This window comes from Triticum urartu, chromosome 5 (assembly GCF_003073215.2).
Source record: "Triticum urartu cultivar G1812 chromosome 5, Tu2.1, whole genome shotgun sequence".
NCBI lineage: Eukaryota > Viridiplantae > Streptophyta > Magnoliopsida > Poales > Poaceae > Triticum > Triticum urartu.
Window position 1 is genome coordinate 71178985 of NC_053026.1, and position 19649 is coordinate 71198633.

Here is a 19649-nt window from a genome sequence, read left to right on the forward strand (position 1 = left end):
TAATGGCTCAACTTAAGATGGCAACTTTAATACACATCTGGGTGGATTGCTTGTGGGCACCTGGAGAATCCAGTGTTGTCCAAGGATATCCTGGAGTACCCGTGTGATCATCCTACGGTCCGCCACCCAGGCTCAAAGGGATCATAAGATTATTCATGCTAGAAACTTCCGTGTGCAGCCACAAGCCATTATGGGCTCTAGCATAGTTGAGTATGTTGTGTGACCTCTTTCAGTGGTGGGCTAACCGATGTAGGGGAAAGTAGGTGTAACGGTCCACCCAGAGTAAAGAGTTAATGCTTCTGAAAGACTGTATCTCGGTCATCCATTTCTCAAACACCCCGTAGTGCGAGAAATCCAATGGAGAAGATCGAGTCTTGTGGGGAAAAGTGCGCAAACATCTGCAGAGTGTATAAACTAATCATGGTTAGCCGTGTCCCCGGTTATGGACATCTTGAGTATCTGGTACTTGAATTATTGATTTGATCTCATCACACTAAATTAATTTGTTGGGATGTTAATGACTACTTTAATTGGGATTGAGTTGGAGGAACCTTCTCAATGATGTTTCAACTACCATGATAGTTAAAATAAAATATATTCCTTTGTTGTAGGGAAAATTGGCTTTTCGCAAAAACAATATAACCATAGAGCCTCCACCAGCCATATATGCATGTAGTGATAGCATTTATCTGTTCATTGCTCTCTTGTGTTATTTTGCCAGCATATTCCATGTGCTGGACCGTTTTCGGGCTGCAACATATCATGTTGCAGACTTTTCAGACGACGAGTAAGATGTCGTAGGTCGTTTGTCGTGCACTCGGCTATGGCGTTGGAGTTGATGGACTCACTTTATCTTTTAAGTATTCTACTGTTATTGTAATTAGATGGCCTTAAGCCATACTTATTGTAATAAGTTTTCTTTTGAGACATTCGATGTAATAAGTGTGTGATTGCTACTCTGTTATAAATCCTTCGAAGTACTATGTGTGTCAGCATTACCGATCCAGGGATGACACTGAAGCACAGAGACTTGACCGTTTGAGGCCGGGTCGCTACAAGATGGTATCAAAGCACATGCTGAATGTAGGACACGACGACTAAGATGAGCCATAGATCACTATTCTCTACTCATTTCTGACTCCTCTCTATTTTGTACTCTTTAGGATGGCAGACTCAAGGAACAAGTTTACACAGTCGGAAAAAGACACCCTGTTTGGACGACACTTGAAGGAAGTCACTAAGTACCTGAACATTGGAATACCAAGCTTCACCAGGACCTACACCGCCACTTTACCAGAAGAGGAGCGTTGGTTGATTCGAGTTCAAGTTCCAGGAAGGACGTTCACGCCAGTCACTAACCCATAGAGTTTTCCTTTGATGCACCAACCTGGAGTCTAGGCAAGAGCATGGCAGATCATATTCCATAGGACGCATCGGCGAAGTCTACCACAAGGAGCTTAAGGACACTATCTACCAGATATGTGGGCGCCGAGATGAGCAATGGGAGATGATCAGCACCAGGAAGGACATGTCCATTGCAGCATTCATCCAAGAGTTAAACCATCACATTCGTCGCCAGGAGAACCAGATGTGCGCAAGCATGGTAGATTTGAAGAAGGCAATGACCAGGATCACAGAGCTAGAAGAGGAGCTTAAGTCCACACGTGATGGATATGAGGAGGAAATGATGATACTTGTGGAGAAGAATGACGACATGACAAGGATGCTAGGATTTTTCATGGGAGACCCCGCGCCAGGAGGAGAAGACGACGAACCTAAGGAGATTCGTTCTAAAGACTACATCATCATCGACGACACCGACTCTGACCCCGATAGTAGTGATGATGACTATGAAGACGAAGCTGGAGCGGATATCATGGAGTCTGATACGTCCATTTTGCATCATGCTTTTATATCGATATTTATTGCATTATAGGTTGTTATTACACATTATGTCACAATACTTATGCCTATTCTTTTTTATTTTACAAGGTTTACATAAAGAGGGAGAATGCCGGCAGGTGGGATTCTGGGCTGGAAAAGGAGCGAATATTAGAGACCTATTCTGCACAGCTCCAAAAGTTCTGAAACTTCACGGAAGTCATTTTCAGAATATATAAAAAATACTGAGCGCAAGAAGTTCCAGAGGGGAGCACACCCTGCCCACGTGGGTGGGGGACGCGCCCTACCCCCCTGGGCGCGCCCCCCTGCCTCGTGGCCCCCCTTGTGGTCCTCTGATGCCCATCTTCTGCTATATGGATTCCTTCGATGAGGAAAAAATCATAAGCAAGCTTTCGGGACGAGACTCCGGCGCCACGAGGCGGAACCTTGGCGGAACCAATCTAGGGCTCTGGCGGAGCTGTTCTGTCAGGAAAACTTCCCTCCGGGAGGGGGAAATCATCGCCATCGTCATCACCAATGATCCACTCGTCGGGAGGGGGTCAATCTCCATCAACATCTTCACCAGCACCATCTCCTCTCAAACCCTAGTTCATCTCTTGTATCCAATTCTTATCTCCAAGTCTGGGATTGGTACCTGTGGGTTGCTCGTAGTGTTAATTACTCCTTGTAGTTGATGCTAGTTGGTTTATTTGGTGGAAGATCATATGTTCAGATCCTATATGCATATTAATACCCCTCTGATTATGAACATGAATATGCTTTGTGAGTAGTTACGTTTGTTCCTGAGGACATGGGAGAAGTCTTGCTATTAGTAGTCATGTGAATTTGGTATTCGTTCGATATTTTGATGAGATGTATGTTGTCTCTCCTCTAGTGGTGTTATGTGAACGTCGACTACATGACACTTCACCATTATTTGGGCCTAGAGGAAGGCATTGGGAAGTAATAAGTAGATGATGGGTTGCTAGAGTGAAAGAAGCTTAAACCCTAGTTTATGCCGCGTTGCTTCGTAAGGAGCTGATTTGGATCCATATGTTTCATGCTATGGTTAGATTTACCTTAATACTTTTGTTGTAGTTGCGGATGATTGCAATAGAGGTTAATCATAAGTGGGATGCTTGTCCAAGTAAGGACGGCACCCAAGCACCGGTCCACCCACATATCAAATTATCAAAGTACCGAACGCGAATCATATGATCGTGATGAAACCTAGCTTGACGATAATTCCCATGTGTCCATGGGAGCGCTTTTCTTTATATAAGAATTTGTTTTGGCTTGTCCTTTGCAATAAAAAGGATTGGGCCACCTTGCTGCACTTTATTTACTTTTGTTACTTGTTGCTCGTTACAAATTATCCTATCACAAAACTATCTGTTACCTATAATTTCAGTGCTTGCAGAGAATACCTTACTGAAACCGCTTATCATTTTCTTCTGCTCCTCGTTGGGTTCGACACTCTTACTTATCGGAAGGACTACGATAGATCCCCTATACTTGTGGGTCATCAGGGTCTTCCACCAATCAAAATTTCTAGTAGACCACCATATGATTAGTAGTATTCCCCCATGTAAATATTAGTAGTCCGAGCACTATAACGATAGTTAGATCGATTGTATGCCATTGCTTGATTGATTGAGTGATATGATATGATTGTGTTTGTCTCATGTGCATCTGGGTAGTGCTTTCTCATTAGACCTCATTCTATTCTAATCTCTCCCCTCTAAACCCATCACATGCCTCTGAGACGTGACCCCAGATTTGCTTTCCCACCGGAGCTCACTCAGTTGATCCAGCAGCAGAATACACTGATGCAGTTGCTAGTTCAGAATCAGGGCAACAACAACAATAACAACAACAACCCTCCGCCACCACCTCCAGTTGACAACTTAGCCCGTTTTCTGAGGTTACATCCGCCGGTGTTTTCGAGTAGCACCGAGCCCATAATTGCTGATGAATGGCTGCGTAGGATTGGAAGGGGGTTAACCACTGCCGGTTGCACAGATGCTGAGAAGGTGCGTTTTGCCGCACACCAACTGGATGGACCCGCAGCCGCATGGTGGGAGAATTACACAGCCACTTTTCCCATAGCCAATGTCACTTGGGAGCAGTTTCAGCAAGTTTTCCGCACAACTCATGTCTCAACTGGATCTATGAGCATGAAGAAGCATGAGTTTCACAACTTATGCCAGGGGAATCGTACTGTAGGTCACTACTTGGAGGAGTTTAGTAAGTTATCTCGTTATGCCCCAGATGATGTGGTCGCGGATGCCGTGAAGCAGGAAAAGTTTATGGAAGGGCTGAATGATGAGACGAGCATGCAGTTGATGGTGGCAACATTCAACAACTACCAGGAGTTGGTAGATAAGGCTCTTATGATTGAAGGGAAGCAACAACAGATTGAGAGCCGCAAGAGGAAGTATGGACAAGGGAGATACAACTCAGGAGCTCAGCAGAAACCCCGTCTCACCCCGAACCTGGGAGGATTTACCCATAACCATGGAGACCATAACCATAATGGAGGAATTCCGCATAACCACCACGACCCTAGGAATGGAAATGGGAATGGAGCAGTCAGCCATCAGAACCGCTCTAACCCAGCAACGCCCGTCAAGAAGGACCTGAGTCACATTACTTGTTTCAAGTGCGAGAAGACTGGACAGTACGCCACCGAGTGTTCTGAAGTGAAGAATGAGAATGGCAATGGAAACTCTGGGAAGAAGCCCAACCCATTCAACAAGGGACAAGTGAACCACGTGAACGTGGAGGAGTTTGAAGAGGAGCCTGATGCAGTTATCGGTAAGTTTTTGGTTAAGTCATTTACCGCAATAGTTCTTTTTGATACTAGTGCATCGCATTCATAAATTTCAAGGGGATTCGTAGATAAATATAAGTTGCCCACCAAAGTACTGAGGACACCCATGTTAGTAAGCTCACCAGGAGTGGAGTATATGGCTAGTCTGGGATGTTTTCAGATGCCATTAACCATAGGTAGGCATGTTTTCCTCTCAGATTTGATAATTTTGGAATCCCAAGGATTGGATGTGATACTCGGTATGGATTGGCTATCGATGTATGAAGGAAACATCGATTGCGCCAGTAAGACGATTTTACTCACCACCCCGGAGGGAAAAAGGATCAAGTATGTATCCTGGCATACTCCTAAGAATACTCACATAAATCCTCTCAGGGGTGTTGTTCAAGAAGAAGTGCGTGTAGTGAAGGATTACCCGGATGTATTTCCAGAGGAATTACCAGGCATGTCCCCGAATCGAGACATTGAGTTTTTGATAGAGTTATTGCCAGGCACCGGACCAATATCTAAGAGACCATACCGGATGCCCGCAAATGATCTAGAGAAGATTAAGAAGCAGATCAAGGAGTTATTAGGAAAATGTTACATTCGACGAAGTTCGTCACCATAGGAAGCCCAGTGCTCTTGGTTGAGAAGAACTGGAGTTCCTAGTGACCTATGCGTTGTGTGAATATTTAAAAATAATTTTCTCATGTTTGAGAAACAATAATTTGAGAACTGTAGTGTGAATATTCACCATGGGAAACAATAATTTAAGAACTGTAGTGTGAATATTTAAAATCATGAACATTCGTAGTGACCTATGCGTGGAATAGGATTCCCCAACACATAGTGTCTGCCAAACGCACCAAGCTAAGGAGGTTCCCCGATCCATTTAGCAGCCAGGTTCTGTAAGTTGATTCTGCGGTCTTAGGACCTTTTCGAGGGAATCCCTACCCAAAAAAATGGACCTTATCAGAAGAATCTGGTCAAGTTTTTACCAGTTTTTATTGTTTTACTTATTATAGGCTTTTCAGGTATTCTTTTCCTTTCATTTTTTTGTTTCTTTTTGTCTGTGATCTCTTTTTTTTTTCTAAATTTCACAAATTTCGAAAAATGTTTGTGATTTTATGTAAAAAATTCATCATTTCAGAAAGTGTTCATGTTTTCAACAAAATGGACATTTGAAAAAATATTTGTGTATCGAAAAATGCTGAGAAATTTGAAAAAAATCATAAAATATTCAAAATTGAAAATTATTCACAAATTTGAAAAAATGTTCCATGTGTTCAAGAACTTTTCAAATTGAAAAACAACACGTTTGCAAAAAATGTTCACTTTTGCAATGTTTCAAAAATATTCAAAATTTTGATATGCTCACTATTTTAGAAAATATAACAAAAAATATTTTTAAAGATATTCACACTTTTACTTATCTTTTTTCCATGTTTAATTTTCCAAAAAACAAATTAAAAACTACAATAAAACAAGCACTACAGTTGTCGTCTCGTTATTGTTTCCGCTCCTAGTCGCTACTGTATTGTGAGCGTTACAGTGTGGAGCAATGGGCCGGTCCAGTCACGAGCTCCCCTATGCGAAAATATGGTAATTCTACATGGTAAGCGTAGTATAAGAGCTCATCTGCCCTAAGCCCTGGCTATTAAGTTTAGGTTTAAGCCTCGGAAGATTGACATGCAACTGCTGATTTATTTTCATGGTAATACGTGTATCACTCATATAATAAAGATCAAATACAGGTCATGTAAATACCGAGCTAACAAAATTAGAAAAACAACCGAACTCTAATATTTGCATAAAGAACCATTACCCAAGAGGGAAAGTTACAATCAAGACCGATAAAAACCCCTAAGCTTGACGCCAATGTCTGTCACCCGCCTCCAGCAGCACCGCAACATCCACCAAAGAAAAATATGACGGGTCACCTCTTCACCCAAGCTGGATGCGGCTCCAGCGCTTATATGCAACTTTTTGAACCTCCAAAGTAGCTTACAAAAGGCAAAGCCATTGTCATTGATATGTCCAGGGCAGCACCCCAGACATGACATAGAACTTCAGATCTGACACACTTGCTGGAGGATGATATCAGAGGAGGAAACCATACCGGTCAGCCGACAACCACGAACTCATCACATGATCCATCGTCTTACAGTTACCGCTGACGCAGACCCCTATCTGCATCCTCTCCTACACTACCTCTCGAGCTTCATGCCAACGCTGGAGCAAACACTGTCGTGATGACAAAGCCTAAGGATATAAGTCCACCATAGCGATGCCATCGTCGTCACACTATCCCACTTGAACAGACTAACAACCACATCCATTACCCATCAAGGAGCAAAACACCGTGTTGAGGAACGATCTAAAGTTCTATTATTCGATGCCCCGTCACCCTTATCGAAGACATGACGTCGAACATACAATGCCTAAGCTACTAGGGCCCCAAAACCTAAAGGTACATAATTCATACACGCAGGTCCCGGTGATATCCCCCCCCCCCCCCCCCCCCCCCCCCCCCCCCCCCCCCCCCCCCCCCCCGCGCGCCCCTCCCGACCATCACCAATGACCGGGAGGTCATCGGCGGAGAGGAGACGCCAGAAGACGGATCTCTTGAAAGCCCTAGTCGCCCTAGCTGCCGCGAGAGGTTTAGATTTTCAGGGGAAAGTTTTGACGCAACTGTTGATCTTCTCTGAACCTGTAGGTGTTGTAAACGATTTAAAATTAGTGACGTATGTATACGTATACATATGGAGGTAACACAGGCTGGTTTTCTTTCCAAAAAGTGCACCTCTTTTTTTGACATAACGCAGGCTGGGCTGATTTCGCTGCAAATACATGGGTTCTTGAAGATTAGCTATTCGTCTAAAGAAATCAAGAGTTACTTTCTTAGATCCATATTAATTGATGTTGTTTTAGTACGTACAATTTTAATAGAGAGTACAACTTTTGTATCTTGCATGATCAACAACTGCAGGCAAGCCCCATCGATCCTTTCTAACACTAGTATTGATTTCTCTCATATCTTTCCACCAGTACTGATGGGTTCCATCAAATCAAATCAAACCCATCTCATTGACTGATGATTGACGGACGTGGAGGGGTAGATAGAGCTAGGTATCGGTAGCTATCTTGCAGTGACGAAACTGAAAGACCTTGCACACACCTGCATATGCAGATATACTTCCAGATCAGGCTTGAAGACTAAGAGATTAGAGATTGACAAGGCATCTGTAGACAAGGGGTTTCTCTCAAGAAAATGATGGAAAAGGAACCCGCGGTGTCAATTTTGTGGTTAACTGTCAGCAAGAGCGGCCGTTTTCTGTGGTTACTATTTCGCAGGCACTGCATGATTACATTGAGATCGATCGTTCGCAAGCAAAACATCAATACTTTAAACTGATGTACATACGTAAGGACCTGCTCCCTCTCTATGACACAGCACCGTGATCGTATGAACTGAACCTTTATTTATTATTATATTCGGTTTTTTTTTGAAAAGGGGGTCTCCCCGGCCTCTGCATCAGAGCGATGTATACGGCCATCTTATTAACCAAATAACAAAAAGTGCCAACAAGGTTCCACAGTCTCCAGCTAAACAAAAAGAAAAAAAAAAGAAAAATGCAGCTCACACAGAGCGACAGACGGCTAGATACACAAACTAGCCCGAAAAAAATGTCACAACCGGCTGGCTAACAATAGATAGGGAAACTAATTGTCTATCCTATTACATGACCGCCATCCAAACCGGTTGAAGATATCCCGAGCTACCATCTCCCAACGGATAGATCCAGTAACCAAATGTTCCCTGGCCTCCATCGGAGTGAGTAGCGACCACGAACGGATCAGTGCCGTAGCTCGGAAAATAACCTGCAAAAAATGAATCCGTGATGTTCTGTTAAAAACCAAATCATTTCTGCAATGCCAGACAGTCCATAACAAAGCGCAAACTCCAACCCGAATATGTCTTGCTAATACAGGCTCAACCCCATTAAGCCATGTCCTAAATAAAGTATTGACAGAAGTCGGCGGAGTAAGACTAAAAGCAATATGGACCGTCCGCCAAAGAACTTTGGCCAACGGGCAATCAAAGAATAAATGCTTAATCGTCTCATCCCGGTCACAGAAACTACACCTAGTAGGTCCTGTCCAATTGCGTTTAATCAAGTTGTCCTTTGTTAAAATAACTTGTTTATGGACAAACCACATAAACACTTTAATTTTTAAAGGCACTTTGACAGCCCAAACATACTTGGAAGTTGGAATAGCAGTCGAATTAATAACATCAATATACATTGATTTAACTGTAAATACTCCAGAACTAGTCAACTTCCAACGCAATATATCGGGTTGGTGAGAAAGTTGAACCTCCATCAGTCTCCTAACTAGATGAAGCCATTTCCCAACGATTGCCCGCTAGCGACCGTCGAAACTGAATATTAAGGGGGATAGACTGGAATACCGTTGCCACAAACACCTCACGTCGTTGAGCAATCCGATATAAAGACGGATATTGAATGGCTAAAGGTGATTCACCAAGCCAAGTATCCTCCCAGAAACGGGTACTTGTACCGTTTTCAATAACAAATCTCGTCCTATTGAACATAGATTGTTTGACTTTCATTAGTCCTTTCCAGAAAGGCGAATCAGTCGGCCTGACTGCGACCTGGGACAATGTTTTAGTTTAGAGATACTTGTTGCGGAGGATCTGCGCCCACATGGCTTCAGTCCTGGAAGACAGCTTCCACAACCACTTGCTAAGAAGACATCTGTTCTTAACTTCAAGATTTTCAATACCAAGACCCCCTTGGTCTTTCGGTCTACAGATGATGTCCCATTTAGCAAGCCGGTATTTTCTTTTAAGTTCATCACCCTGCCAAAAGAAACGCGACCGATAGAAGTCCAGTCGTTTCCTAACACCAACTGGGACCTCAAAGAAAGATAAGAGAAACATAGGCATACTCGTGAGCACCGAATTAATCAATATCAAACGGCCTCCGTATGACATGAGCTTACCCTTCCAATAGCTCAGTTTTTTCTCAAATCGATCCTCGATGCACTTCCATTCTCTGTTTGTTAGCCTACGATGGTGAATCGGGATACCAAGGTAAGAGAGGGGTAAACTCCCCAACTCGCACCCAAACAATTGCCTATAAGACTCCTGGTCGTCTTTGGCTCTACCAAAGCAGAACAATTCGCTCTTATGGAAGTTAATCTTTAACCCGGTCAATTGTTCAAACAGGCATAACACTAGCTTCATATTTCTCGCCTTGGCCAAATCATACTTCATAAGATGATTGTATCATCGGTGTACTGAAGGATGAAAACACCTCCCTCAACAAGATGAGGTACCAACCCACCCACTTGACCATTCTCCTTAGCCCGTCCTATCAAAATTGCTAACATATCCACCACAATGTTAAACAGGATAGGGGACATCGGATCTCCTTGTCTTAGGCCTTTATGTGTCTGGAAATAATGACCTATGTCGTCATTCACTTTAATTCCCACACTCCCTTTTTGCGTAAATGATTCGACCTGTCGGCGCCAGGCTTCATCAAAACCTTTCATACGCAATGCCTGTTGGAGGAATGGCCACTTAACCTTATCGTACGCTTTTTCAAAATCCACCTTAAAAATTACTCCATCTAATTTTTTGGAATGGATTTCATGGAGTGTTTCATGAAGAACAACCACCCATTCAAGGATGTTCCTGTCCGGCATGAAAGCAGTTTGGGATTGCTGCACCACAGACTGCGCAATCTGTGTGAGCCTATTAGTCCCGACCTTGGTGAAGATTTTGAAACTAACATTGAGGAGGCAGATCGGCCTGAACTGTTCAATCCTCGCAGCATTCGTTTTCTTCGGAAGCAATGTGATAGTTCCAAAATTCAAGTGAAATAATTGAAGCTGTCCAGAGAATAGATCATGAAACATAGGTAGTAAATCCCCCTTAATAATGTGCCAGCACTTTTTATAGAACTCAGCCGGGAACCCATCCGGACCGGGAGCCTTATTGTTTTTCATTTGTGCAATAGCATCGAACACCTCCTTTTCTGAGAACGGGGCAACCAGGATATCATTATCAGCAGCAGTCAATTGAGGCACGTCCTCAACCCTGGACTCATCGAGGGACACACAATTAGCCTCCGGCGATCCAAATAACTGTCTATAGTATTCGGTAATATAGGTTTTGAGATTATCCTGCCCTAAAATAGTACCCTCATCCTGCTCTAGCTGAAAGATCCGCTTCTTTCTGTGCTTACCATTAGCAATGAGGTGAAAAAATTGAGTATTCGCGTCCCCTTGGACTACTTTGCGGACCTTGGCACGCAAAGTCCACTTTAATTCTTCTTCGCGGAGAAGTTCTTTCAGCCTCTTCTCCGCCTCATTTTTAACTTGGAGCTCGGCGGGCAGCAACATCGCGGACTCGGCTTTTACATCCAAAGCCTGTACAAGAGATAGGAGCCTATCCTTCTCGATCTTATACACCCCACTGAGATGCTTAGCCCAACCCCGTAAGAAACTTCTCAAATGCCTAATTTTGTTCTGCCAGCGCTCGACCGCCGTCCTTCCTCCAACACCTTGGCCCATTCCCTGGCTATGATGTCTAAGAACCCCTCGCGTTCGAACCAGGCCATCTCAAAAGAGAAGGTGTTTTTGTTTCCTATATGGTTCGGCTCCCCTGAGTCAACGAACAATGGTGTGTGATCGGAGATTCCCCGCGTGAGAGCTTGCACCGTTACAAGAGGGAACTTCTATTCCCGCTCCACGCTGGCGAGAACCCGATCAAGCTTTTCATATGTCGGGTTTGGCATAGCATTAGCCCAGGTAAACTGTCTACTAGAAAGCTCTATCTCCCTTAGATCTAGGCTTTCAATAATAGTATTGAACATAAACGACCACCTGCCGTCGAAGTTATCATTATTCTTCTCCTCTCTCCTTCTAATGATATTGAAATCACCCCCGACCAAAATCGGAAGCTGTTCGGACCCACATATCCGAACAAGATCCGCCAGAAACTCCGGTTTAAGCTCGGGTTGGGCGGCACCATAGACCGCTACCAAAGCCCAGTTGAACCCATCAACTTTAGACCTAACTCGAAACTTTACCGCGAAGTCACCCATTACTACACTCCGGACTTCAAGGGAATCACATCTCACACCCAGTAAGATACCTCCCGATCTACCTCGTGGCGGGAGGCAATGCCAATCGAAATCAATACCACCCACAAGAGAGGAAAGAAACTGCGGCGCAAAATTATCTCGACCGGTTTCCGATAGAGCAATGAAATCTAACCGATGTTCCAGAGAAGTTTCAGCAAGAAACCTTCTTTTAGCCAAGTCCTTCAGACCTCTGCTATTCCAAAAGATTCCTTTCATAGTTCATCATGGAATTTTTTAGCAGTCCGAATCCTAGCACTCCTACGAACTGTAGAATCGGGATAAATCTTTCGCTTCCACTTACACCTTGGCTTAGTGGGCTCCGTCACCCGGTCCTCATAACCGGACAGAACGGAACCGACATCTACATCATCTAAGGGCGCATCATCGCCCTCCGACTCCTGATTAGAAGGTGCTAGGTCCGCACATAGATTATTTAGCACTCTAACCCCTAACGCATCAATTTCCTCATCATTCATGGGTTTGACCGCAGCAAGATTACGAATAGTCTCTAAGGCCCGCTCCGCCTCTAAATCTAACATATCATTCACCGAATTGGAGATTTCAATATCAGTAGCGCCTAGTGAAACTCCTAATTGGTTTGCATTATTAACAATCTCCTCAGGAGCAAAATGCAATGAAGAATTAGATATGTTAACGGACATACCAGCAGAGATCGCAGCATCGTGAAGCTTGGCCGCCCTCATAGCGCACCGCTGCTGCATATCATCCACCTCCGGAAGGTCCATAACGCGAGCACTCATCTGTCTCCCCGTCGAGACCGGGTCTGGGATACTGCCAAAGGCCAGAACCTCCTCTCAAGAATGAGGAAGCTGCGGGCTCCCAATGCCCTCGGACAAGTGCCCTGCGGGTATGGCAAGAGGCGGGACAGCTGGGGCCACCTGCCCACTCCCTCCTCCTGCCCCGCCCACCGGCTCAGAGCGAATCGTCGAAATCGCCAACAGTGCGGTCCTCCTGACCGCAGACGAGGAAGGGAAGTCTAGGGCCACCTGCCCCAGCCCCTCCTCCCCCAGCGTCACGGGGGATGCGGGCGCCACAGCCAGGGCCTGAGGAGGAAGAGCCGAAGCCACCTGCCTCGGGCTCCCACTCCAAGCGCTAGCGGGCCCCGACGTGGCCGGCGTCACCGGCATCTGTATAGGGAGGGGAGAGGACACGGCCACCTGCCCTGACCCCCGCCCCCAAGGTCCACCTCGGTCGTAGATGACAATGCCGGAGCCACCTCAACCGGTGAAGCAAGGGAAATAGGAGCGACCTCCGGCTCTACATCCCGAACTGCAGTCCCCGCAAAGTCCAAAGAAGGAAGCATGTGCTCAAACACATCATAAGTCTCTACCCTATCACTCCACAGCCTGGGAGGCGCAGAAGCAGGCGCAAAGGACCCAAAACGTAGTGTCGTCGTGGGCACCGAAGGTGACGGTGTCGGCTCAACTCCGATCCCCTCCCCAGGCAACTGAGCATCTGGGCGAGACCCGGTCGACCCCTCTCGAGCAGACTCGTCTGGCGCCCCCTTGGCTCCAGCACCACCATCACTCTCGTGCATATCAACATCATCCCCAGCAACCTCTTCAGCAAACATCTCAACGTCCTCAAACTCTATGTCGAGCGGGAATACCTCTCCCCTATATGTCCAGTGAACCACATCAGGCACGAAATCAACATTCAGAACACTCACCAACATCCGAGCCACTCCATGAGCCCGAGTGAAAGCCATATCCACTCTCTCCGTCTTTCCAACCATGATACCCATACTGGCTACAACTCGAACGTCCTGCAGAGGCTTAGATGGGGCCCCAGAAAACCGCAACCAGATCTGCGTAAGTGGCTTGCCTTTAGGCTCCACCTTCGTCCACTCGTGAAACTCCAAAATACACTTAGTACCAGGAACTCTACACAAGCCAAAACTCAGCAATTTCTGTAAATCCTCCACAGAAGGGAAATCCACCTTAAAGACATTAGCTTCGAGGCTGACCAGCTCCCACTGAAAGTCCCCCGGTGCCAACTCCTGAAGCCTCCGGATAATCTGAGCCTCAGTCACCTCACCCTGAATTGCTTTCACAATCCCGGTAGTCAGGCACTGTGTATCCTCGGGAAGCTCCCTCGCGGCCGGGGACTTGAAGAACAATAACTCTGCACAGTACAACCCATACATGGTCAGAGATGGAGCCTGATCACGCACTAACGGGCAATCTCCCGAATCATGTGCAAGCTTGCCACACGAGTCACACAGCTCTGCGACATACTCTGCAATAAAATGGCCCTTCTCACCACACCGGTAACACAGCATCCTTTCCTTCTTGCGCGCCCACTTGGCCGCCCTCTCGGAATCAGACCTGTCTGATGCTTCACCCACAGCCCCAGGCACCGGAACATCAACCTTGGCCAGGGCCGTTACCACCTCCATCGCCTGAGTAGTAATATCCGTAGACTGAGCAGTATCTGTCTCAACCGCAGTAGCCACATGGTCAACAGGAGCCGGAGGCGGAGGCTGCCGACGAAACCTCCCAGAGCCACCACCCCGACCACCCCGATGTCCATGGAATCCACCTCTCTGGCGGTGATCCGGACCGGATGCCCCCTCGACAAAGCCACCGGGAGGTCCGAGGAATGGTCTCTCAGCAGACCCGTCACTCTGCCAAGTATAGCCTCGGCCTCCACCGGTAGACGAGGAACCACGGTGCTGTCCGTCTCCATACGCATCAACACCATCATCACCCCACTGACCTCGGGGCGACTCAAAAGACTCTCGAACTGTCAACTCTTTCCTAGGCTGCGAAGACCCCGGCCGATACTGAGCCGGCCTCGCGGCATAGTGCGGCGGCGGAGCAGCCCGGGGCGGAGCACCACCCGGGACTGGCACCACAGGTCTAGGGCCAGACCCGCCTCCACGACCCATGGCAGTGGCCACCGGAGGCGACGGCCCCGGAGGCCGCGGCCCTATTGGGCCCCCTCTTCCCGCGGGTAACCCCGGCGGCCTGGCAGGCGTTGGCCCCGTAGGTCAGGGACCAGCGGGTCCTCCACTTCCCGTAGGTAACACCAGCGGCCGAGCCGCCGCAGGCACGGGCGGCCGTGTCCCTTGGCTGCCGCCAGCCCGTCCCGAGGGGGCGGGAGCGCCTCGCCCGACACCGGCTACAACTAGCCCAGCACCGGCTGCGCTGAGCCCCGCGCCGGGGGCCCCTCGACCAGCACTCCCAGGCGGCGTCGGCGGCACGACAGCCCCGGCCCTACTCGCAGCCGCTTGGGGCTTCGCTGCAGGCGGCCCACCCGCTCCTCGATCGGCCATCGCACGCAAAGGAGGGATCCGGCGAGCACGGCCAGGACCGCACGGAGGTAGAACAGGCGTCCCGCGCCGACGAACCCTAGGTGAAGATGCAGACACGCACGCGTAGGAGGAAATCATGTCCGTGCATGCGGCGCTAGATGCTATGCATGTGGCGCCCAGTTTGGCCTGGGCCTCATACCCAGCCATCTCCGGCCCACGTAGCAAGGCGTCAACGCAAGTAGAATCCGGCCCAAACCGGCCCAGTAGCTCGTTCAAGCGCTCGCTGAGAGCCTCTCGGATCCCGCTCGGCAACCTCGACGGCACCACAGCCGCCGCCGCCGCCGGCAGCGATCCGGCTCTCGACCGGCGATCAGCCCTTCTTTTCTTGACCACCGTCCACGAATCCAGATGAATTAAATTGAACAACGTGAGGTTTGGAAGGCGTACCTTAGGCAACGGTCCCTTCCACGGCCTGACCGCCGATGCCGCATTTCTCCGGTGAACGACACGGCGTACCAATTCCTTCCTCTCGTCCGGAAGAAGCCCAACCCTCGCCGGATCCTCCACCGGCACAACCGTGTCTACGGTAGTGGCCACCTCATCTTCGTCATACCCTGCATGAAATAGATCACAAATCAGATCCGAAGGCGTAGGCGACGGCGGCGAACCCTCTTAGTTGTCGCTATCTCCGTCGGCCTCCTCCTCGTCCGTAGCCAATAGGGCCCAGAAACGACCGCCGATGCCCGCCCGAGCAGCCGCCGCGGGAGGACACGGCGTGGCGGAGGCCTCCGCGGTCTCCCGGGAAGTCGCCCGGGGAGTCGCCCCAGTCGCCCCTGCTGACATGTCAGAGCGCCGAACCTTTATGAACTGAACCTTTATTAATTACTCGTATGAACTGAACCGTATGGAGTGATGCCATTTCTTGCTACCTAATTGTGCATCAGCAGAAAGCAAATTGGCGAGAGCAATCTTGCGTATAATTAGGAAGATTAACAAGATTGCTCTTATATATACTACAAAACAGAACAAGAAGGACACGTGTTGCGACTTATGAGCAGACGTTATCTGTTGGTAATCCTGTGATATTATTAGGTCAACGCATGGATCTGCTTAGCACGACGTGGACGTAGTTGCTGATTAACTAATGGCCAGCTTAGCATCATGGTTCGTCTTGTCTCTTGATAGTTAACAAATCGGTGGGCTACAAACCCTAGATCGATCATCATCTCCTAATTAACCAAACTGGTACTAGTATATTGTTTTGTTGGGCCAGCTAGCCAGGCTCGTGTACAGGTCTTGCGGGCGATGTGTCCTGAAAATAGCAGGTGACGTGCGTGTTGAGAGATCTCGCTTCGATTCCGTCGATGAACTGGTCTTTGTGCGTCGCGTCGATCCAACTAATTCTTCTTTCCAAAAATGTTTTCACTAAGGAGAGAGCAGGTCAGTTAGAACTTAGAAGACATTTTGAAGATGATTTTCGAATACATTTTGAAAAGCTGATTTTTTTTCGAATACAAAGATGCTCCTAAAGTGTTATTTTTGAATACATTTTGAAGAGCTGATTTTTTTTCTTTTGCCACGGCTTCCTCGAATGTTATTTAGTGACGAAATTTTGCAAGCACGGACAACTTTTGTCGATGTTTGCACCAAAAAAATTTAATTTTTAAAATGTCTTTTATTTTACTGTTCATCACGAGCTCAAATGAGCTCGCGAGCAGAAGATGACTTTCGCCTACCTCCCCCGCTTGTAAATCTTATTGTTGGTATAAGACATGTTTTACCATGAAAAAAAACTAGAGGAACGTCATAAAATTATCTGATGTGCATGGTTTGATGCATAGACCAGGGGTATTCCTCCTTTATGATCTTTTTTTTTAATCTGATAGGACACAGAATTGCTAGCTAGATATACCTTGGAATGGTCGGAGCATTTCTTAGCTAGCCAGCCAACTGGGTGAAGGGTGAAAGTGAGAGCACATTGGTCAGTCAGTCGTTGTCCACTCATCTCTTTCTTGTTGGGCGAAGCTCTGAAATGTGCGATCGTCGGAGATTGCCTCGCCTCCAAGGTGAAGGCGCGTGCCCTTGGCTCGACACGGCGCGCGGCCAGGCACGCAGCAGCTACAAGCCTCGCTGAAAATGATCCGCTCAGGGCATCGATCATCGATCGACTATCCGCGGCCGCACGGCATGGCATCGGCCGACGAGTCGGCGCTGAATTTCCACGCAACTAGAGCTAGCGGACGGAGGCGAGGAAGGGAAAGCCCCGGCCGCGCGCGCGACCTGAGAAGAAGAAATCAACGAACGGTCAAGGAAAGAGAAGATAGAGACTTCTTGCGCGCGCGCGTCAGGCGTCGTGTCGCGCCCGCAGAGACGTTTGCATAGGCGGGAATCGCCGATGCGTCCGCTGCGTATCGATCTGTCGTCGCATTTGCGTGCAGCGACAGTGTGCGATCGGCTCTTGGGGGCGCGTGGCGGCAGCCCAACGGTTTCTTTGTCGATCTCCTGCTCCTAGCTAGCAGTAGATGCGATGGGACTTCGAAAGGAGTAATATTCGAGGCACAAAAGTGCACGGCAGCCGTTGTTGGATCGCATCAGTCATGTATGCGATCCACCGTTTCTTTCATTTGTATGCTATTGTTGCATCCGTATATGTATGCCTTCTACCACAAGCTAGTAGCTGCCAAACTCCAACGATGATGGGTACATTTTTTTCGAAATGGAGATAAAAAATTTACCTCGCCTATTTATTAAGCAGACGGAGAGGTTTGTTACTCTCTCTATAAAGTATTATAAGAGCGTTTAGTTTACTGAAATAGTGATCTAAACGCTTATATATATTTTTATCGAGGAGTACAAACGAACGTTACACAGCATGAATAATTATTCTTGCAAAATAATAGAACCTACTTGTACATACAATAAGCTAGGTGTTGCTGGCTTGCAGTATAGCGCATGGCACGATCAGTAACCATAATTGGCGGTGGCGATATGTGTACATCAGTATAAATTAATCTCAGCTAAGAAGTCACCCTCCTGACATCACCACTACAGTCTGCATATATCCAAATCAAAATTAATCAACACATATAAAACCGTCACGATCCCTTGGCGCCATTTTTCTCACGCATATAGTACCCTCACGTGCTTTTCGTTTTTCAACCCCATTTATTCAATGGAAGAACCTGCAGTCTCGTGCGCGTCTATGTCGTCCAGATCGACACGTCACAATGATCCACACAGTAACGAGTTAACATGCATGTCTTAGCGTGCATACCTCGCATTACCTCTTTCCAATACTATGACGTCGAGTTCGGTCATCACTAGTTTACATATGATCCGAATTGGCCAAATGCAAACGGTGTTTAGTTAGTGCAAATATATAGATCGGCTCAAGCCTTCCCGCGAAAAAAAAAAATCCACCTCAAGCCGGTTTTGCCTCATGCTTGGCTGTTGGCTATGGCTGCGGTTTGCAGGTCAAGTCAAATCGATTAGATTTCCTTGGCTGTGGGCTCATGATTTCTCACTAGCCGATTTTTTCGCTCTTGACGCCCTTCCGGTTTGACCATACAATCCCCATCACATGCACAATTTATAAAAGCTGCCATATTATTGTGTTCTATAAATGTGCCAACAAAATGTGAATCTCAGTACTCGGTGGTCAATACTCTTATGTTCTTAGTAGATTTATGATTTCTTCGGTTAGCCTCCCAGGGGACTGAAGGGAGGCCGGTTCGTAAAATAAGCAGAGCTCATGCTGCACAAAAATAATGTATAAAAGTGTATTTTTATAAGACTCTTACTTGAGTGTGGAGTTTGTGACTTTGTCTGATTGAGCTCCATGGAGCCTTTTTCTTGAAAAAAAAGAAACTCATATTTCAAAGTTTCATAAAATCTGAAAAATTATAGTTGTTCATATGAATGTATACTACATGTATTTGAAATTTCGTGTACATTAACTCAAGAGATACACAAAAAACAAATGGGTTTCTCTTTGATATTGAACAATACATACAATGTTTGCTGTTTTCAATATTAAGATTTTTTTTTCTTTTTGTGTACCTTGCATGTTAATGTATTTCATCATGAAAATTTACAGAATGCAGTATAGATACATGTTTAATGTAGATTTTTTCATGTTTGTTTTGAAACTTCAAGATACAATTTTTTTAACAAAAGGAAAAGGAGCTCACTCGTGGCCGAGCACTAAAAATCATCTCTACTCTTGCTTCAATTATGACCTAGGAGATGAATAACGCATGTGTACGTATATACCAGACATTCCCTCTCCCCCGGTCGCAAGTTAGTACAAAAAAGATACTAAAACGAAATAGAAGATTAACTGCATGATATAAACGACATTTTTTGTTGAGAAAAACGGTTTCGAGCACTGCTTTCATAAAGCAAGTGTCTCACTAGGAAAACGAGATTTTTTGTCCAAAAGGACCACCTGCCCAATGAAATTGGCAGAAAAGACCCCGGGGCCGTGGCGGCAGCACTG